The following is a 17579-nucleotide window of genomic DNA, read 5'->3' as shown; positions in this document are numbered from 1 at the left end:
ACAGCAATCAATACATCTTAACAAACTTTTGGCTCTTCAAAACAACTTTCTAACCACCCATTCACCTAACTTCACAAAACACACATGCTGGACTCTGCATGAAAAGGAAACAGCCCTCAGCATATTCAGCACGCTCTGTCTTGGGTTCCATACCAGCATGACTCAGTTGTGCTGCTTTGCAAGACCTGCTACCAAAGCCAGAATAACACACAGACCAGCCCTTTCCCAATTAAATCCAACTCTTTTATGCCACACAAAGTGAGTTAAACCTTGTAAACACATCTCCAGGCCACTCAAAGCAATAGAAAATTTACTTTGGGCTTGCAGTGTTTTACTTATTAGGGAGAAGTTTAAACTAAATGGCATGAAACTGTGTCAAAAAAGAGATTTGCACCATTTCCCAGACCATATGGAAATTGTCTTACCACCACATAGTTAAAAACCACCACATCTTCTTTAGCTGTTGGCTCTGGAAGGGGCGAGAAACAAGCTGATCTTAAGTTAGACATCTTTCCCCAACGTCAGATGTCTTGACACCATCCCTATTTTCAAATCATTACAATGGGCCAGTATCCTCAATTTAATAAGCACAAACATTTTTCCTAAAGAACAGATAAGAGTCTCAGGAAGAAGGGAAGTCTTCACAAACTTGGACACTGTACACTGAATCAGAGCCCCTAACAGCCCAGTTTCTGTGTGAAGCACCAGCCCTGCCTCTCCACTGACTCCAGCTGTGAGTTTCACAACTTGTGCTCCCAGGCCTTGCAAACAGACTCACTGCTCTTCATACAAGAGAGGATATTAAACAGCCCAGGTTACCTGGAAACAGAAACTTTATTTTAAAACCTTATCTCAGGAGACAGAGACCATCAAAACACATTAGTTACTACAGGCTAGTCTTACACAATAATGTGTAGAATTCATATCACATTATTGCAATGTCTCTCCATCCTAAAACCACAGGGAAAATACAGCCTAGCTTGCAGTTAGGGTTTCCTAAAAATTCACATTCAACCTCAGAAACTCTTCAACAAATTTTCTTCAGAGCTTTCCCCTGAACACAGATGAACAAAATGGGCAACCAATTTCCAAGTGGGGCACTCTGCGCTGCTGCTGCAACTGTGTCCTCTCTTGCAGCCTTTAAGCAGAGCATGACCTCCTACAGGCAGGGAATGCATCTCTTTGCTGACTGCAACTTGCACGCGGGACAGAAACAAGCCCAAAAACTCTGCTGGTGTCTGCAAGGTATCTAAAGCATCATCTCATGAGCCCCCTGCAAATACACTGGACTGCTATTCTGACTCCCTACACAGAAGAGCTTGGTTGTAGTGCAGACCTGTGGTTTGCAAACCTGGCTTTTATCACTACCACCTTTTACAGCCTCAGCACCCAGTGGAGGGAGAAGGGTTTGCTGTAAGCTGAGTCAATAGCAGTCTCTTCACATTAACCACACTTCACTATCGCTCTCCTCATACTGACACCAAAGAAAATCCACAAAGCTCCTTCATTGGTCAGACTGGGAGCAGCAGAGGTTGGTTGACAAGGATCTGCAAGAGAAGTCTTCTTCTTTCAAACCTGGACTATGCAATATGCTTGGGAAGGGAAGAATGGCAAGGTTCTGCCCTCCAGTCATTTCCCAGGAGCCCAAAATACTGGAGGCACAATTGCAATTACCTGCTGCTAGAGCTGCCAGCTCAGCAGCAATGAAGCTCTTCCCATGGCTCCAAAGTGAACTCACTGTGGTGGTTTGAGGAACTGGGCAAACAAACCAGACTCAACAACTGAATTCTGTCAATACACTTCTCTCTCCTTTAAACAAGCTCCTTGAGACCTGGGGGAACAAAGCATCATTAATCTGGAACGAGAAGCATCTGCATGTGGCATTAGCTAGAACACCTGCATATAGCAGCAAGAGAGAAAACACCTTTTCCCCTGGAGCTAATCCCTGCAAGGGCACCTGCTTTCCCAACCTTTACACCAGTAGAAACCCAGTTCCCACTCAGCTGATCACCATTCAGCAACCCAGACAGATGGTCTTTAACTTGAAATGGTAATCTTCTGACACACACAAAACCCACCAGCAGTAGTTTCATCATGTTTTTACACGGAAGGGGCCAAGGCTGGTAAGCAACTCACCTAGACTCCTTCCCACACAGTGAGGAATCCTTTTCAACAGGAATTTGTGGAGCAGCCTCCATACTTTGGGGAGTGACTTACAGCTTCATAGAAACATAAGGCAAAAAAAGAAGAGCGTGAAAAATATCCAGGGATTTCCTCTTCACTGTGGAGTCACCTTGCCCGCCAGCCTATTTCAGTCACGCAGTCAGAGGAGGTCTTCCTCCCACCACGCCTGGTACAAGCATATTCCTAACACTGCTTCTGTACCTCTCCCTGTGACAGTACTGCACACCAGGTTCTGTGCTCAGTCACCAGAGCAGGCCAAGGAAGCTCCAGAACAGTCTTGGCCCCTAGAGCCAAGCTACCTAATGTACCTGCTGGTGCAGCAATCAGTGGAGGGGAAACAGCTCCACATGAACTCTACCAATATTGCAGTAAATACACCTAAATCTTCAAAGCAGTTTCCTTCCCATTCAGTGGGCAGAATGGAGGCAGGGTACACTGCAAGCCCATTTCCAGATTTTCCTTGTAGTATTGCCTCATTACTTTATGTGTGAACTAGGAACCAAATACAATCTCTGCCTTAATGCCTGGTGACTAAAGAACATAGCATCAATATTTAAACCAGTCAAATTCCCTTGACAGAAAGCAACACATTCATGCCACGTCTATTGTTCAGGCAGGTAGGAGCAGCACGCTTCAATAATGGTTTTAGCTATTTTGTTGGTCTGAAAAGTAATTCCAGATACTTTCAGATGAAATGCACTACAGAATTTTAAAATTTATATTAATCTCATTCTTCCAAAATAATTTTATTTTCTTTTGATCCAGCATCAAAGACTTTCAAGATATGTATGTCATTGACTATGCCAATCAGAAGACCAGTGAACCTCCAAACAAACTATTTACAGTGTATGTTGCAAAAACATACACTAAGTATTTCTAAATAAGATCTTGCAAGACCAGGGGAGAAGCAGGGAGGTTCCTCATAACAAGCAGGAATTTCAGGAAGTTTTATACAGATTAGTTCTAGTCAAGGGCAGTTTAAACTAGTCTAGTTAAGACATCAGGCATCAAATAGCATTATCTCCATTGAAGGAGTCCATGCTCCAGCCCAAATACTCTGGACAAACACAGCCCCTGCTGAAAGATGGCACTACACAAAGCATGGGCCACCACCACAGCCTGAGACCCACCAGGCCCAGAAAATGACAAAGACCGACATGAGGCTCAACTGTCCACACTGCAGCCAGATCACCTACTGCTCACCACTGACAAAACAGCATAAGGAAACAGGGAATCGACAGCTGCCCAGGAACTGAACATTTATCCCCCTGTGACTCTCCCCTTGCAGACTCCTGGTGCATGTGCACAAACTTGCTTTCAGCAGCAACTTGAAGTTCACGGCATTAAGGAGAAAATTAGCTGTGCAAGTCAAATAAAAGCACGTATGCTTCTTTTCAAGTTTCCTTTTAATCTTTTGATGCTAGATAAAAGGAAAAAACAAGATTCATCTCACAGATATGCAACTGTTCCAAAAATGAGCACTGAGCAGCAGAGATTCAAAACAGGCACAAAGATGAAAACAATATCCATATGCAGGTTAAGCATGTCATCCACAAACACTGAACCTGTCAGTGAGAAAGAGAATGCTTGTGGCAAAGAACCTCTTTCAGCTCTATGTGGGTTCACTCCTTATCTCCCTCCCTGCTAAGCCTCAAGCCTCACAGGAGCAGGATGCACACTCAAGTTCTTTCAAGAATGCAGATGCTACCACAGGTCCTGGGACAACCAAGTATCTGCTGATCAGCTTTTCCAAATACCTCACTCTCAGCTCTTGTATTTGCTACAGAACAGTAACCCTTCCAGTACAATGACACAACTCCCAGCTGATCACCCAGCATGAACCCAAGCAACCGATATCCTGGACAAGGACAGCTCTTGTGACTGAAACCTTAGTTCCAAATCACAATCCAGCTTGTAATGTTGGTTGGTCAGCGGCTCTCCTCAGACACTTATACCTAGAATGATTCTATTCAAGTCAAATGAGATAGCAGATTTCCCACAAAATAACCAAGAGCAGATTTCAGGATGTCAAAACAAACATTGTCTGGGAGCAAAGGGAACCTCACACCACTGATATAGGAAATACAAAGGAAACAGCAAGAACAAGAGAAGACAAAAAATTATTGAAAACACTATCTGTCTACCATCACACTACATTATTTTAAAGAATAGAGGCAGCAAAAACTATGACCTCTTTATCCTACATTATTTGCACCAGTAACAGATTTTTAGAGGCAGAAGGGCCTCATTAGATCAGTTAATCTGATATCCCATGTAATAAAGTCCATGAAACCCCAAGCAGTTCCTTCTGCACTGAAACCAATTACTTCCTATGAATAAAGTATTTCTTCTGAAACAGTGTTAGGGTTTAACCTGATTTATTATCTTCAAATCAAATAAAGGAAGAAAATCAGACCTAAGAATTCTGACCAACAATTTGGTTTTTGTTATACAGATACAGACATTGCCTATACTATGGTAAAATGCAGAAAAACATAAGCATCTTAGTCATCTGCAAAAACAGGACTCCCCACTCCCAATTCTAAAGCAACAGTTTTCAGCCCTCTGAAACACAGTGATCTACATACTTTCTAATAAGCATGTGGATCTCTACAGAACAAATGGAAGCCCAGAGACAACAGCCTCACTTCTTTCGAGTTATCTTTTATATCTCCCTAAACAATAAACCAAGTTCCACGTGGCTGAGAGCTCACAGCTTCGAAATCGGTGTGCTCCTCCCAGTGTGCAAAAAAGCAGAGGGCTGGGGTTGTTCCCATAACCATTCCTAGGGCAGTACAAAAAAACTGTAATAGCCCAAGATTTTTTCCCCCATCTTCTATTGTGTAAGCTTTCTACAAAATAGCACATTTAGAAGATGCCACATTCACAAAATACCAAAGTAACTAGCACAGAATCCAAAATTTCTGATATAAATTCACATATAATTGACTAAAAAAAGAACTACCAATGTGTTTTTAATTTAAAATCACTGAAACTATCACATGGAAATACAGATTCAAAAGCTTGAAATAGTGGGACTGGAAAATCCTAAATTTCGATCACAAACTCTGACTTCCGTAACAAAAGACTAAACAAGATTAGTTATCCCCTCCCTTCATTACCCATTATTAAAGGTAAGGCTCAAAATAATGTCTCCCAGAAAAAAAAAAACTCCATAAGAAACAAAATTCAAATGTAAATTAATCCTTATAAACATGCACAGAAGTAACACAGGCATGTTATTAACAGCATTTCAAGAGCTCAAACTAAAAATAAACAGACATATCTTCCGCACATTAGATGTGGTGCTCATCCAAAATTCTCTCCCATCTCCGGAGAGCCTGCACGTGGCACATTGCAGCAGTTGGGGTCAATTTGAGTTTCTCCAACTTTAGTGGCAGCAGGATCTGGCTCTTAATTAAGTTCCAGACTTCCCATTGTCCCAACCCTACCACACCTTTCCTGATTAAAAAAGCAGTTTTTAGAGCATTTTTGTTTTAATTGTCCCTCAGCCAAGTTAGGCTGTAGAGCCATTTTCCAGCACACATTCACTTACCAAAACTGCTTCTCTCATTTATCACCAGTGTCCCTCTGATCTCTGGAAAACAACCCCCCAGTAACACACTTTATTTCCATCCTCCCAGTCTGAAGATGCCAGACTTCAATGGTGATAGCCATGAAGAAAACAGAAGATAAACAGGCTCAGGGCATCTTCTTGACGTGCCAGAAGTTTTTCCTGGCTCAACTCCCACCCTGATGAACACCATCTAAAAGTCCTGCCCTTGGCCTCTTCTCTTTGCCTGTGATTCCCTTATCCCAGTTTTAAAAGACACACCAGAATGTCTCCTCCTGCTCTCTTCCTCTCAGACTGCCATGCGAGAGTCACCATTGGATATCTTCCTACAAGGATAGCAGAGTCTATCCCACACTTATCTTTCCCCACAGCTCCATCTCTTCCCAGATCAGCAGCTCCTTTCTCCTCCAAGCTCCTGGCTCATGCACACCTTCAGATTCCCCAGAGGGCTTTATCCAAGCCTTTTCAACTGCCAGCATTAAGCTGTCTGCACAACAACTGGTTCTTTGAGACAGGGACACTTGCACAGCTCCCCACTCTTTCTCACTCCATGTTTCACCCGTCCAAAGCACAGCCTTTACTCAGCAGTGTTTGAGCACTGCAGCTGCACCAAATAAGCCCCTCTGCCTGGGAACATGAAAACAGCAGGACAACCTGAACCACCCTTTGTGCCAACAGACTTACACTGATGTTTGACCAGTGATCTTGGAATCATCAATCATCATAAAACACACTCCTGCAAAACAATTGTGATAAACATGGATTCTAGTTAAAACACAGAGAACACTACATGGAAGTCTGGAGTACCCACACAGAGTATAAAGTAAACATTCCAGCAATTCATCCTGGCTCTCCTGTCTAAAATCAACTTTCCCTTCACCTTATTTCCCTCCTTTATGCTAGCTGAAAGAACTGGGGAGCCCATGGGACTCGTGACCTAGACAACTTCACTACTTCATGATGAGAAACCTGCTTTCCACAGACAGAAAAGCCAGCAAGCCACCCTCACACCAGCTTTCACATGAGTTAGTTTTGTAACAGAGCTACCACCTAGAAAAGTCACCGACTCTCATTCTTAAGTGTTTGCCCAGCTGCAGCACACTCTGCTACAATTCTCATGCACTACTTCCTCCTGAAAATGCCCACCAGAAAATTCAGAAATGCCTATCAGAGAGCCATTAATTAGCATCAGCCCCAGATACCTCAGTGATAGCACAATGAAGGATAATCAGCTAAGACCATGTTAGTACCTAGTACTCAAGATCTCTCCCTGATAGAAACCTGAAAGATACTTTTCAAGTTTATTAAGTCTCTAAACTTGCAGTATTTCATGCAGACCTAAAATCCAGCCTATCTCATCTGTATTAAACAGCTTGAAGTTCTCACATGGTTCTCAGCAGCTCACCTTTCTGCTATTACATAGCCTCTCCCTTCCACCTTTTCCACATGTATGCCCCATTTGTACCACCGTTCCTGTAAGAGAATTATCTTACAGATACCTTTTTTCATGGATGATCCTTCTTTTCACACCACCATCACTCTCTAGCTGTTCTGCAAATTGAACTTTCAGATCTCCACCTTCAAAGCACTGTCATTTGGTCCAAGATGTCAGCTTCTGCCTTCCCATTCATCTGCACTACCAGTTCCCATCACACCACCTCTAAGTGCAACTTTTCACAGCACTTTTCTCCACACATGCCCTCCTACTTAGGAAACCTTCTCATTAGCTTTCAGCAGGCTTATTGAACAGGAAATTCCAGAAGGAAACAGATGAAACTGCAAGTAGAGAATGGGACCTGACCAACATAAATAAAGAAGCAGAGTTCTTTGAAGGCAACAAGAAAGTTCAGATCTTGATGGGGATTGAAGCTAGTAGTCTTTCACAAGCAGACCTACTCACATAACTTACTCATATTCCAACAGCATTATGCAGGTAACAACTTCCCAAAGACTTAAAGGGAAAGTAAGTAGAAGAGGCAGACAGGAAAACCAGGAAAGCCACCCATACAGGCCTGAAAGAAAAGCTCTAGCCAGACAGACAAAATATTCCAATCTGTAAGAGCATGCATCTCCTAAAACCTGTGTGCAGTTTCAGCTTTCCATACAACATCCAATCGTGGTGTGAGAAATTCCTTCTGGAGGTCAAGCAGTTCAGCCACGCACACAACAGCAGCACAGCGATGGCACCCTTAATGCCTCAGGATGCAACTCTGCAGTGCCCCTCTGAGCATCTCAGAGTCAATCAAGGTACACAACTGCCTTCTCCAAGGGCTTATTTACAAAAGCAGGAGTGCACTCCAGTATTTGCACAAGGATCATTCTGTCCACAGCACTCCAAACAGATGAGAACACACACAAATACACAGTTTATTGAGGAGTATTGGGTTAAACAATTTGGTGCATCAGAACAAGACTCCATCAGCTATGAGCAAACAGAATTCCCTCCAAAACTCAGGTGCACTTTTTATTCCAATGTGAAAGCTCAAGCTGTCTATATTTACAGAGCTATTACAGAAATTGGAGTATGAACAGGACTTGCTCCATCAGACAACTCTGGTGATGGGTGTACATCAATAAAAGCCTGTAAAGCCCAGCTCTGTACCACACTGAACGAGTAGTGACCCTTTATTTAAGCTCCCAACAGTGAGACACGAAGTCCTCCCAAATTGTTAAAAGCAGACATTTGTTTCATGTCACTGCACAAGCAGTGATGCCTCCATTTGCTGCAGGATTTCCAATTAGACCCAACACAACTGTGTCACTTGATATTAGTCAAATGGAGAGTCATGGCAATACAAGGCAAATTCGCTGTCTTTTAATAGAGTATAGCTCTAACAGACACAAAGAAAATTAGTACAAAGAGCTGATTCCTAATATACATTTCACAGTAACTGCAGCTATTATTCAGACAATATAACTTCATAACACACTGAACTGAAGCAACTTTAGGTTTCCTATTTGCTGTCACCAGGTTCTCAACTACCAGCTGACTGGCACAAACACTCTTAACACTGGCAAGGTGGTACCACCACAGTTCACCTCACAGTGCTTCCACATCCCAAAGAAATCATGCCAGCCTTTGTGCTCATGTGCACGTCGTGCCTGTAGGAGCAGAGCTGCCACACAAAGGGCATGGCTAGGCTGGATGAGGCTATGAGCATCCTGGTCTAGTGGAAGGTGCCCCATGCAGTGGCAGGGGGGCTGGAACCAGATGATGCTTAAGGTCCCTTCCAACCCAAGCCATTCTGTGGTTCTATGTCAGAATGGGACTCTACTGTGCAATTTTTCATCATTTCCACAAACTTCTCTCCAGGAGGTTACTTTTAGAGATGAAAAAATATTAGTAGCCACAAAAATTTTCTCATACTTAATGCAGATTCAATCCTACACATTCTTTCCTCTGGCCAAAATCCCAGCCACACTATAAAAAATTATCAGGCTCTCCACGGTCTGATAACTGCAAGTCTTTGCTCCGATTCTTGAATACTCAAATGTTGTTTTGTTTTAAAGTTCCATGTTTAGCACAAATTAAGAACTCAGTAGGTTTTGCCTAGTTAGAAAAAAGAGATCTCATCTAGAACGTAATGAATGATTTGTGAAAGGCAGCATTCATTTGGAAAAATTCCGACTACATGTCTCCACTGTGTTCCCTCTTACATTTAATGATACAGCCACAGACCAGACGACACACGGGATACAATTACATGAGGCAGCTTCATACAGACTCACAGAAAACACAGTTCCATCCATCAGCTCTGAGCAAGGCAAGCTGACTGTGCTCAGCCTCAGTTAAGCTGTCACTGGTACCCTGGGTGACTCAGAGTCACCACACAAAACTGCTGGCATCCCTGGCATCCCAGAAACATCTGCATGGGAGTCAATTCATGTAAGCACCTCTGACACTGGGACACTTAGCACTTACCAGCTAATAAATTCTGCTAAAAAACCAATAAAAATAACTTTAGGGCCTTGACAGTATACAGTGGTATGGCGGATGAAACTAGATGGTGAGTCCAAAGGCCCTTGCAACCCGAGTTACCCTGTGACCCTAAGGGCTGATCCAACTGCCATATAGCCAATGCTGCCTTTCTGTTCCAAAATGCACTTACTGAAAAAGGAGGGCTGCCAAAGCTAGAAATGCACATCTGAAACACAAAGATAACCCTGCAGCAGACTACCTAGTCCCATGGGCTGGTCTCCCAAAAAAACCCATAGGTGCACTTAATGCTAAGAGCACAATGGAATGTTTAAAAAAAGCATTATCAGGTATTTTAATTACTATTTTTAAGAAAGAGATCATTAAATTGTTGATCTAATATTTATCTATTTTTTTACCCAACTTCTGAATTCTTTACTCAATTTTAGCAAACTTCAACCTAATGTGGTAGAGAGAACAGAGATACTAAAGATTATATGCAAATACAAATACAGTAAAGAAAAGAGATTCCACTGAAACATAGCCCTCAGCATGAGGGAAAACAAAGTATGAGATACCAGCAAATCTACAAAGAAAAAGGCAAAGGAAATGAGGCTTCATACAACTTCTCTACTTAAAAAATGACTTAAGTAAAACTAGACCAAGTCAGAGGCAACTAAAGCCCACTGGCAGTGGGACTTTGAGTATACAATTTTTTCATGTGGAAGTTCAAAGGGTGAGACAAGGACAGCTTTTAAGACAACTTCAAGGAATATCCCACAAAGAAGACATGGAAGAATGTGCATACTTTCAATAGAGAAGCTAACAGGTTGGTGCTGGTGGGAGGACTCTGAGGGCTGATGGGTATGTCTTTCAGCATCAAGAGGACAACGAAACTCCACTGAATAATTTAGAGACTAGCAAAAAAATCAAGGTGCCAGTAAATCCAGCACTGACACTAACCTTCCGTTCAGGTCATGTCAGGGAAAGTGAGGATTCACTCCTACTCACCCTGTTACCTACTAAACATGAAGGCAGATGGGTCCCACATGCATATAAATGACTGCTAATTTTACTCCAGAGGTAACAAGCACAAATTGAACAGTCTCTCTAAGTCACTTTGGTATTTCTGAGGACCAAAACCAGTACACTGTTTAAAATATTTTATTTACAGTGTTCAAGCAATTTAAGGCACACTATCATATCTGTTCTACCTCACAAAGAACTGAAACAAAATTGCCCTACCACTATGCATAATCCTGTTACTCTACACTGTACATGAATGATTCAAAATCATCACAAGATCTATCCTAAAACCAAATGTCTTGTCCTTATCTGTTCATCTCCAGGAGTTTTCCAGTGTTCTTTCTGCAGGCAACTTTCATCTGACATGTAGTCTAAATTTACTCACAGCCAGTTTATACCCATTCGTTCTTGTGCTAACCTTGCCCTTTAAATATAACAGTTCTTTCCCATCCCTGACGATCACCCCTCTGATGTATTTATGGACAGCAGTCATATTCCCTGTCAGCCTTCATACTGTAAACTAAACAAGCCAAACCTCTTAGTGTCCTCTGGTTAGGCAGGCTCTCCAATACCCTAAACACTCCACTAGCCCTTCCCTGCACCTGTTCCAGCTTGAATTCCTTTCTTGCAGACAGGCAACTAGAACTGTACAACACATGCCACAGAAGAGCCCAATAAGGCACTCTACAATAGCATTAGTACACCCTTATCCCATGAAAATAAATCCCCAATAATCAGCCTTTTCCACCAATGCATCAGCTGTGACCCATAGCCTGCAGTGGAGCAATACACACCAAGGTTTTCTGAGACCTGGCTAACTCTGTTAGACCTCTAATAAACCCTAGTGACAAGACTGAAGTGCTGCAAACGAAACACTACACCAGCATTAAAGGAATAGCTTTATCCTCTCAATTTAGTAACCACAATGGTTCAGTCTGTTGTGTGTTGACCCAGACTTACAGTCCCAAACAGGAGCCTCTTGGCCTTGCCAATGCTGAGGCACTCACTCTACCAAACACACAAGAGAAAACATATCTAACAAAACAAAAACATAAACACCCAAACAAATACACACCAAAAAACACCCCCCAAAAAAATCCATCAAAACCACAGCACACTAAAATTAAAACACTAAACAAAAACAACACAGCAAACAAACAAACAAGAAAAAAAATAGCTCCAGACAACTTTTGTTAGTCCCAGCACTAAAATCCTATGAGAGCTTACTTTGGTCACAAACAAAATCAGGAAATCAAATCTGGACAAGCCAGAGTGATATGCAAGGGAGACTTTTACTTTGTATCCCATTTTCCCATTTATTTCCCACCATCCACTATGGGCCACCAAGAGATGGGATATCAAACTGTCACAACTCCATGTAAGTGTTGCAATTAGACTCAGGCTGCTTAGGTCAAAACAAGAAAGATGGAAACGGCCAGAGGAGTTTCACTGAATGCGAAACTCTTGGTTGGTTTAAAGCATCTCCTTATGGTTTGTGAGGTTGGTGTGCTGCATACACTTCTGGGACACCTGCGGACTCTGCTCCAGCCTTCAGCTACTTCTGAAACAGGTGATCCAAAGGATTTTGGTTTACAAAAGCTACCTTTCTTCTCAAGGATAGGGTTATTTTCCCCCCCATGTTATGAATGAGCTTTGGATATTGAGCTCTAAGGCCAGTGGAAAAGAGGTTAGACCTTGAATGTGCCACTATGGAAACAAACTTCTGTCCTAATTATTTCAACACACTGTCTCCACTCTGCATACCCCCTTGGGATCCTGTAGGTTCTCATTATTTGTATTTAATTTGGTAAACAACTGAGAGATACAGTTCTTTGGCACACTCAGGCTCACAAACCTTTTGTTTTATGCAACCAGTAGCACATCCACTTTGTTCATAAAACAACATGAAGGTATTACTCTTCCACTAGAGTTCTTCACACTACAACCAGAAAAGGACAATCCTTCCTGCTACACCAGTCATTATTACCTTTTATGTATGAAGAAAAAGTTACAGGGGAGTTCCAAATGCTGACCTGCTAGAGCAGGTAATTTTCCCCCTGCCCTGAATCCAGAGGTCTTAAACTAGCACTGAATTTGATCTATTCCAGCTGCTACAATCTTCTATTCTGCACTGCACCCTCTGTGTTACTCCCCACACTGCTGACACCATAGAGGTAAGAGCTGCACCATAATCCAATCAAATTACCATACAGAGCACTTAAGTGCTGGGAAGGCAGGTCCAGCTATTAGAGCCAGAGAAAAAAAACAACTGATCAGCTGGACTGGGAATTAACATCAATGCCTACAGGAAACTGGATAACCTGGAGCCAATACTCTGCTCTTCCATAAGTTTAAGGCAGGAAAACCCACCTATTAGGAGCATGCCAGCACAGAAGCTTAAAAATAAGTACTGGGCACACTCCACAAATGCAGTTCAACTGGAATGAGTCTTTAGCCCTTCCTAATGTAACAAGGGAAGTCATCACAGCAGTTTCTGCCACAGTCCCTTTTGCAATATGGGCATATGCAAGGAATGGGTTGTACTCTCAAGTCCAGATCTCAAGATCACTTTTCTTCCACAGTCCCTTTCTCATGTCTTTTGTACATCAAAACTAATTTAATTCATCTTTATTAGCAATTTCAGCTTCATGGTAAAGAAGGATGAACGTGGTAGCTGAATGTATACATTACTGATCTCCATGCACCCCCAGCAGCTCAAAACTCAGCAGCTAACAGCAGCTGCTTGGAAACCCTTTACAAGTCTCTTTTTCTTCCACAGATGGTAAAGTCCTTTCCTCTATGCATTAAATACTCAACAAAACACACTCACCAAATTATCATATCAACCCATAACCATGCATGATAATTATGTCTTAAATCAGGATTTCTTCTACCGAATTTCAACCAAAATAAACATGGTACATAGAACAAATGTATGCTTATAGTGAACAACCATTCATCAGCTTAAGTAACTCTAATGGATGTCACTTTAAACTAAGCCTGCACCATCTGTTCTACCCCTCAATTAGCAAGCAAAAAAAATTATTCGATACACAGTTTAAGAAAGCCAGCTAATTTCTGTAAGTTTTATTTCTCTTCAGCTCAGTGAAACATGCTCTTGTAAGGCTTGATATTCAGAAACAGATCAGAATGAAAGGTTGCTTTCTCTCATGCTATTAAGAATTTTGTCAGGAGAAATAAAACATCCATGCAATATTTCACCATATAAAAAAAATGCTCGTTAACATCTTACATTTTAAAGACCAAAATCAGCTGGGAACTAAACAAATCAAATCCGAAGTGCTGCATACATGAACACAAACAAAGCTCAGGACACAGCCCTGCCCTGACAGAATGAGTCTACCAGCACAGCAGGAGGCTGTGGATGTGTCCTCAGACCCGGGGGTCTGTTAACCATGTCAGTTCCTAACTCGCCTCTCAGAGGCAAAACCCAGTCCTACAGGCTGCTGGGCACAGAGCCTCACACGGACCTGGCTGCACCAGGACAAAGGGAGCATTCCATGCAAGGTGAGATACTCTCCTTGGAAAGCAAACCCTGCCCAGTGAGGGCACTGCATCGCCAAAAAAATCACGACTTGTGAAAGTGCATGAAAAAAATACAAAGCTGCATCCTATTCCTTACTGCAAACCTCCATCCAGTTTCACTTCAAGCTGGCCTCTCCTACCACTCTGCAACAACTGAAAACACTGAATAGAATCTCTCTTGAGTATGTCAGACCCTGACCTGCTTGAAGGCTCTGTCACCACCTATCTCCTTCTTGGATGTTTGTCTAAAAACCCCTGCAATAACAAGAGCAATTTCCACTGGAAACCGCAACTCCACCAGCACAGGCAACACATCCCAGGGAAAAAGGTGCAAGAGACCTCATCTCCCAATATTGTTGAGAAGCAGGCAAGAGAAGGTCACTGCCAAACACCCTCAGCTCACCTCTTGGAATAGCAGGCTGGTTGAAAACTACTTTAAGATCCTGGACATATTACTTTCCATTACACCTTAATTTACACCACGGTTTGGGTACTGAGAAAGGCTCATCAGCCACAGATGAGCCAGGAGATCCTGCACACTTAACATCTGCATTACTAAATACTGCAGAAGCAGCTCAAAGTGAGATGGCTCACAGGGGATTACTGACGATTTCAGCTCTCCCCCCTTGCCATAGGATTGTGGAACCTGAGAGGACATGCTGAAGCCTCTGACACTGCTGTGCTGTTTTGTCTCATTTTTTAAGACAGACAGCTCTGTGCAGGCGTTAGTTATCATTCAGAGATTCAAAGCTCAGCAAAATAACTCTCTTTTATACTTAGTAGGGGAAGAAAAGGAGTCAAGCAGAACCACCATCCTGAAACAGCACAGACCAAGCAAACAAAGCACAAATGAAAAAACAGACCAGAGGCAGAATTCCTCTTTGGCCTAAAGCATCCTGCAATACATTCCTCAGCCCAACCTCACTGGTGTAATCCACGACTCCTAGTGCTCACACAAACACAGGCTGTCTTCTCTAAGCAACTGTGCTCCAAAGAGGAGTAAGAGCTCTCAAAGAGAATTCATTTTATCACTCTGAACCATTCTTATGTCTTCTACACACCTGTAAGTACTGCTGAGAAAACTCAAGCCTGCAATGGCTGTTGGGTGCAGTTCAAGCACACTCCTAGCAAGCACAAACATGCAAATGGCTTAGCACTGGACTTCAGTGCCTTGTTTCTTACAATCACCTTTATGTTTCCTTGACTTGAAAAGCATCCTGAACTATCAAAGTGACTTCTGCACCTAAGGCATCTGTTACAAAGCAAGAACCAGTGATCAGGTCACAAGACGATTTGTTAAGGAGTTTTAGAGTACTGAGTGCTATAAGAAGCATGTCAGGCCTCACTAAGTTTTACACACGCTGTTTTTAATAGACTTGAGACAGCACCAACCAAAGAAAAGCATCTCTGCCCTCCATCATTTTTTTTTCCTGAATCTCTTGAAAAAGAAGACCTTCATTGTCTGAAGTCATGGTGCTGAGGTCAAGGACTTCACAAAGCAGTGTCATGAAAAAATAGAAATAATGTACAAAAAACCAGCAAAGTCTAAAAAAGTCAATGATGGCCATGACATACACAGATCAGACTTGGATGCCAATAAGGGAGATAGCTTGAGCCCTTCCTGTAAAGCTGCAATTTCATCATCAGTTCAAGCTCATTTTAAGCCAAACTAAGCTGGTTTGCCTTAAGAGATGCCTCTTCTCTGGTTCACTGATGTTTCCTCAGTGATAACATATAAGCACAACTGTTTAGTTAGAGGAGTCCTAGACAAGCAGGAGCCATGAATCAACTGGATGCTGTCCCAGTGTAATGGCTCTTGTTATCCACACTCAGTCTTATTCTGAGAACACACACTTTATTGGTGAAGTGCTAGGAAATTTCAAATCATGCAGATGATCTAAACCTTTGTTTCAAGCTGATACTTTTTCAAACAAAGACATTGAGGTGAGAAGAGATAGAGACTATAAATACTTCAGCTTCTTCCACTGTGAGCAGACCACTGCAGTTTAGCTCTCCAGATGGCTATCCTAGGGCAGTGATGCTTAGTCTTTCACTCCTAGAGTTGACACACTAATCCATGAACTGGATCAGATGACACCAGCTCTCCTGTGCTCTCTCACACCAGACAAAGCTGAGCTTCCAAACCCCTATCCCCCTATCCCACAAGCAGTAAGGAAAAAAAGGCAATGATAATGCAGATGCAGGCATTAAAACACAAGGAAGAATTTGGCATAAGAGGGTGCACTAAGCCTTGGGTGGATCCAGAAGCAGACTTCACCACATCACTGACCTTCACACAGCCAGCTTGCCCCACTCAAAGGCTTCACATCTCCTATTATACTCATTCACTGAGAAAACACCCTCCAGACATCCGAGACATGACTCTGTTATGCTTACTAGAACTTATTAATCACAGCAAATGCTATCTATAGAACACACACGTTAATGAACAGCCAGCTCAGCAGCATGAGTTCTGGAACAGAGTCACTGCACTACACAAGTGCCACCAGTTTCTTACTGGCAAATGAATACCACTGATCATTTTAAGCATGTAGTTCAACATACAAAAGATTGGGAAGACGAGCAAGTTATCTGAATAGAAATCCTGCAAACTATGTGTGGTACTGGCATTGCAAATCTCTGCACAGCTCTACAATCCACATCACTTCATGAAATCCATGCAAATAGCACATCCTGTAATAATTTCAATTTTACTGTGCTTGGGTTACTCTTCCACTGAGAATCATGGAAGTTTGTAAGAGAAAGCCAGTTACCAAGAAAAGGGGCAATAACAGTATGTAATACTCCCACAAAATTATATGCACACTGCTTGTTCACAACAGCAAGCTAAATATTTCTTCATGTGGTCCACCAGAATAGATTCTCTACTGAGACCGTATTAGCTTTGGTGGTTTGGTGATAGCAGTTTTAGTGTTTGGGGGTTTCTTTCCCTACATGCCAAACAGCTTCTACAACAGCTGCTTGTTGACAAAAATGAAAAGAAAGAAATGCAGTTGTGCAGAACACTCTGCAATGTCACAACCACCTCCCAAACAAAATTTCTGTTAAAAATAATTTTAATTGAGTATGCTGAGCTCCAGAGTACTTACAACCTATACAGCCAGTCCCTCTTTCACTTCTACAGGTGTGAACTCCAGTACAACCCCCATCTTTAGGCCCAGCTCTGCAGGAACTTTCACTCTGAGATTCCCCACCACTTATCAAAAAGGAACGTTATTACATCCCATACAATAGCTTCAGTACTTTATTAGACTTTTCAGAGAGCCTCATGAACAGACCAGGACAAGAATTTTCCAAGTCGCAGCTGAGACT

The 17579-nt window shown here is 42.3% G+C and overlaps 1 protein-coding gene across 1 annotated transcript in view; it reads right to left on the bottom strand.

Moving 5' to 3' along the window:
- CLASP1 (cytoplasmic linker associated protein 1) overlaps positions 1-17579 on the bottom strand; it is a 167592-nt gene that overhangs the window by 137304 nt on the left and 12709 nt on the right. The gene's annotated exons all lie outside the window — the stretch shown is intronic.

The sequence above is a fragment of the Anomalospiza imberbis genome, chromosome 7 (genome assembly GCF_031753505.1).
Source record: "Anomalospiza imberbis isolate Cuckoo-Finch-1a 21T00152 chromosome 7, ASM3175350v1, whole genome shotgun sequence".
NCBI classification, from domain to species: Eukaryota; Metazoa; Chordata; class Aves; order Passeriformes; family Viduidae; genus Anomalospiza; species Anomalospiza imberbis.
The sequence above is the reverse complement of the archived record's forward strand: the minus strand, read 5'-3'. Positions and strand labels throughout refer to the sequence as shown.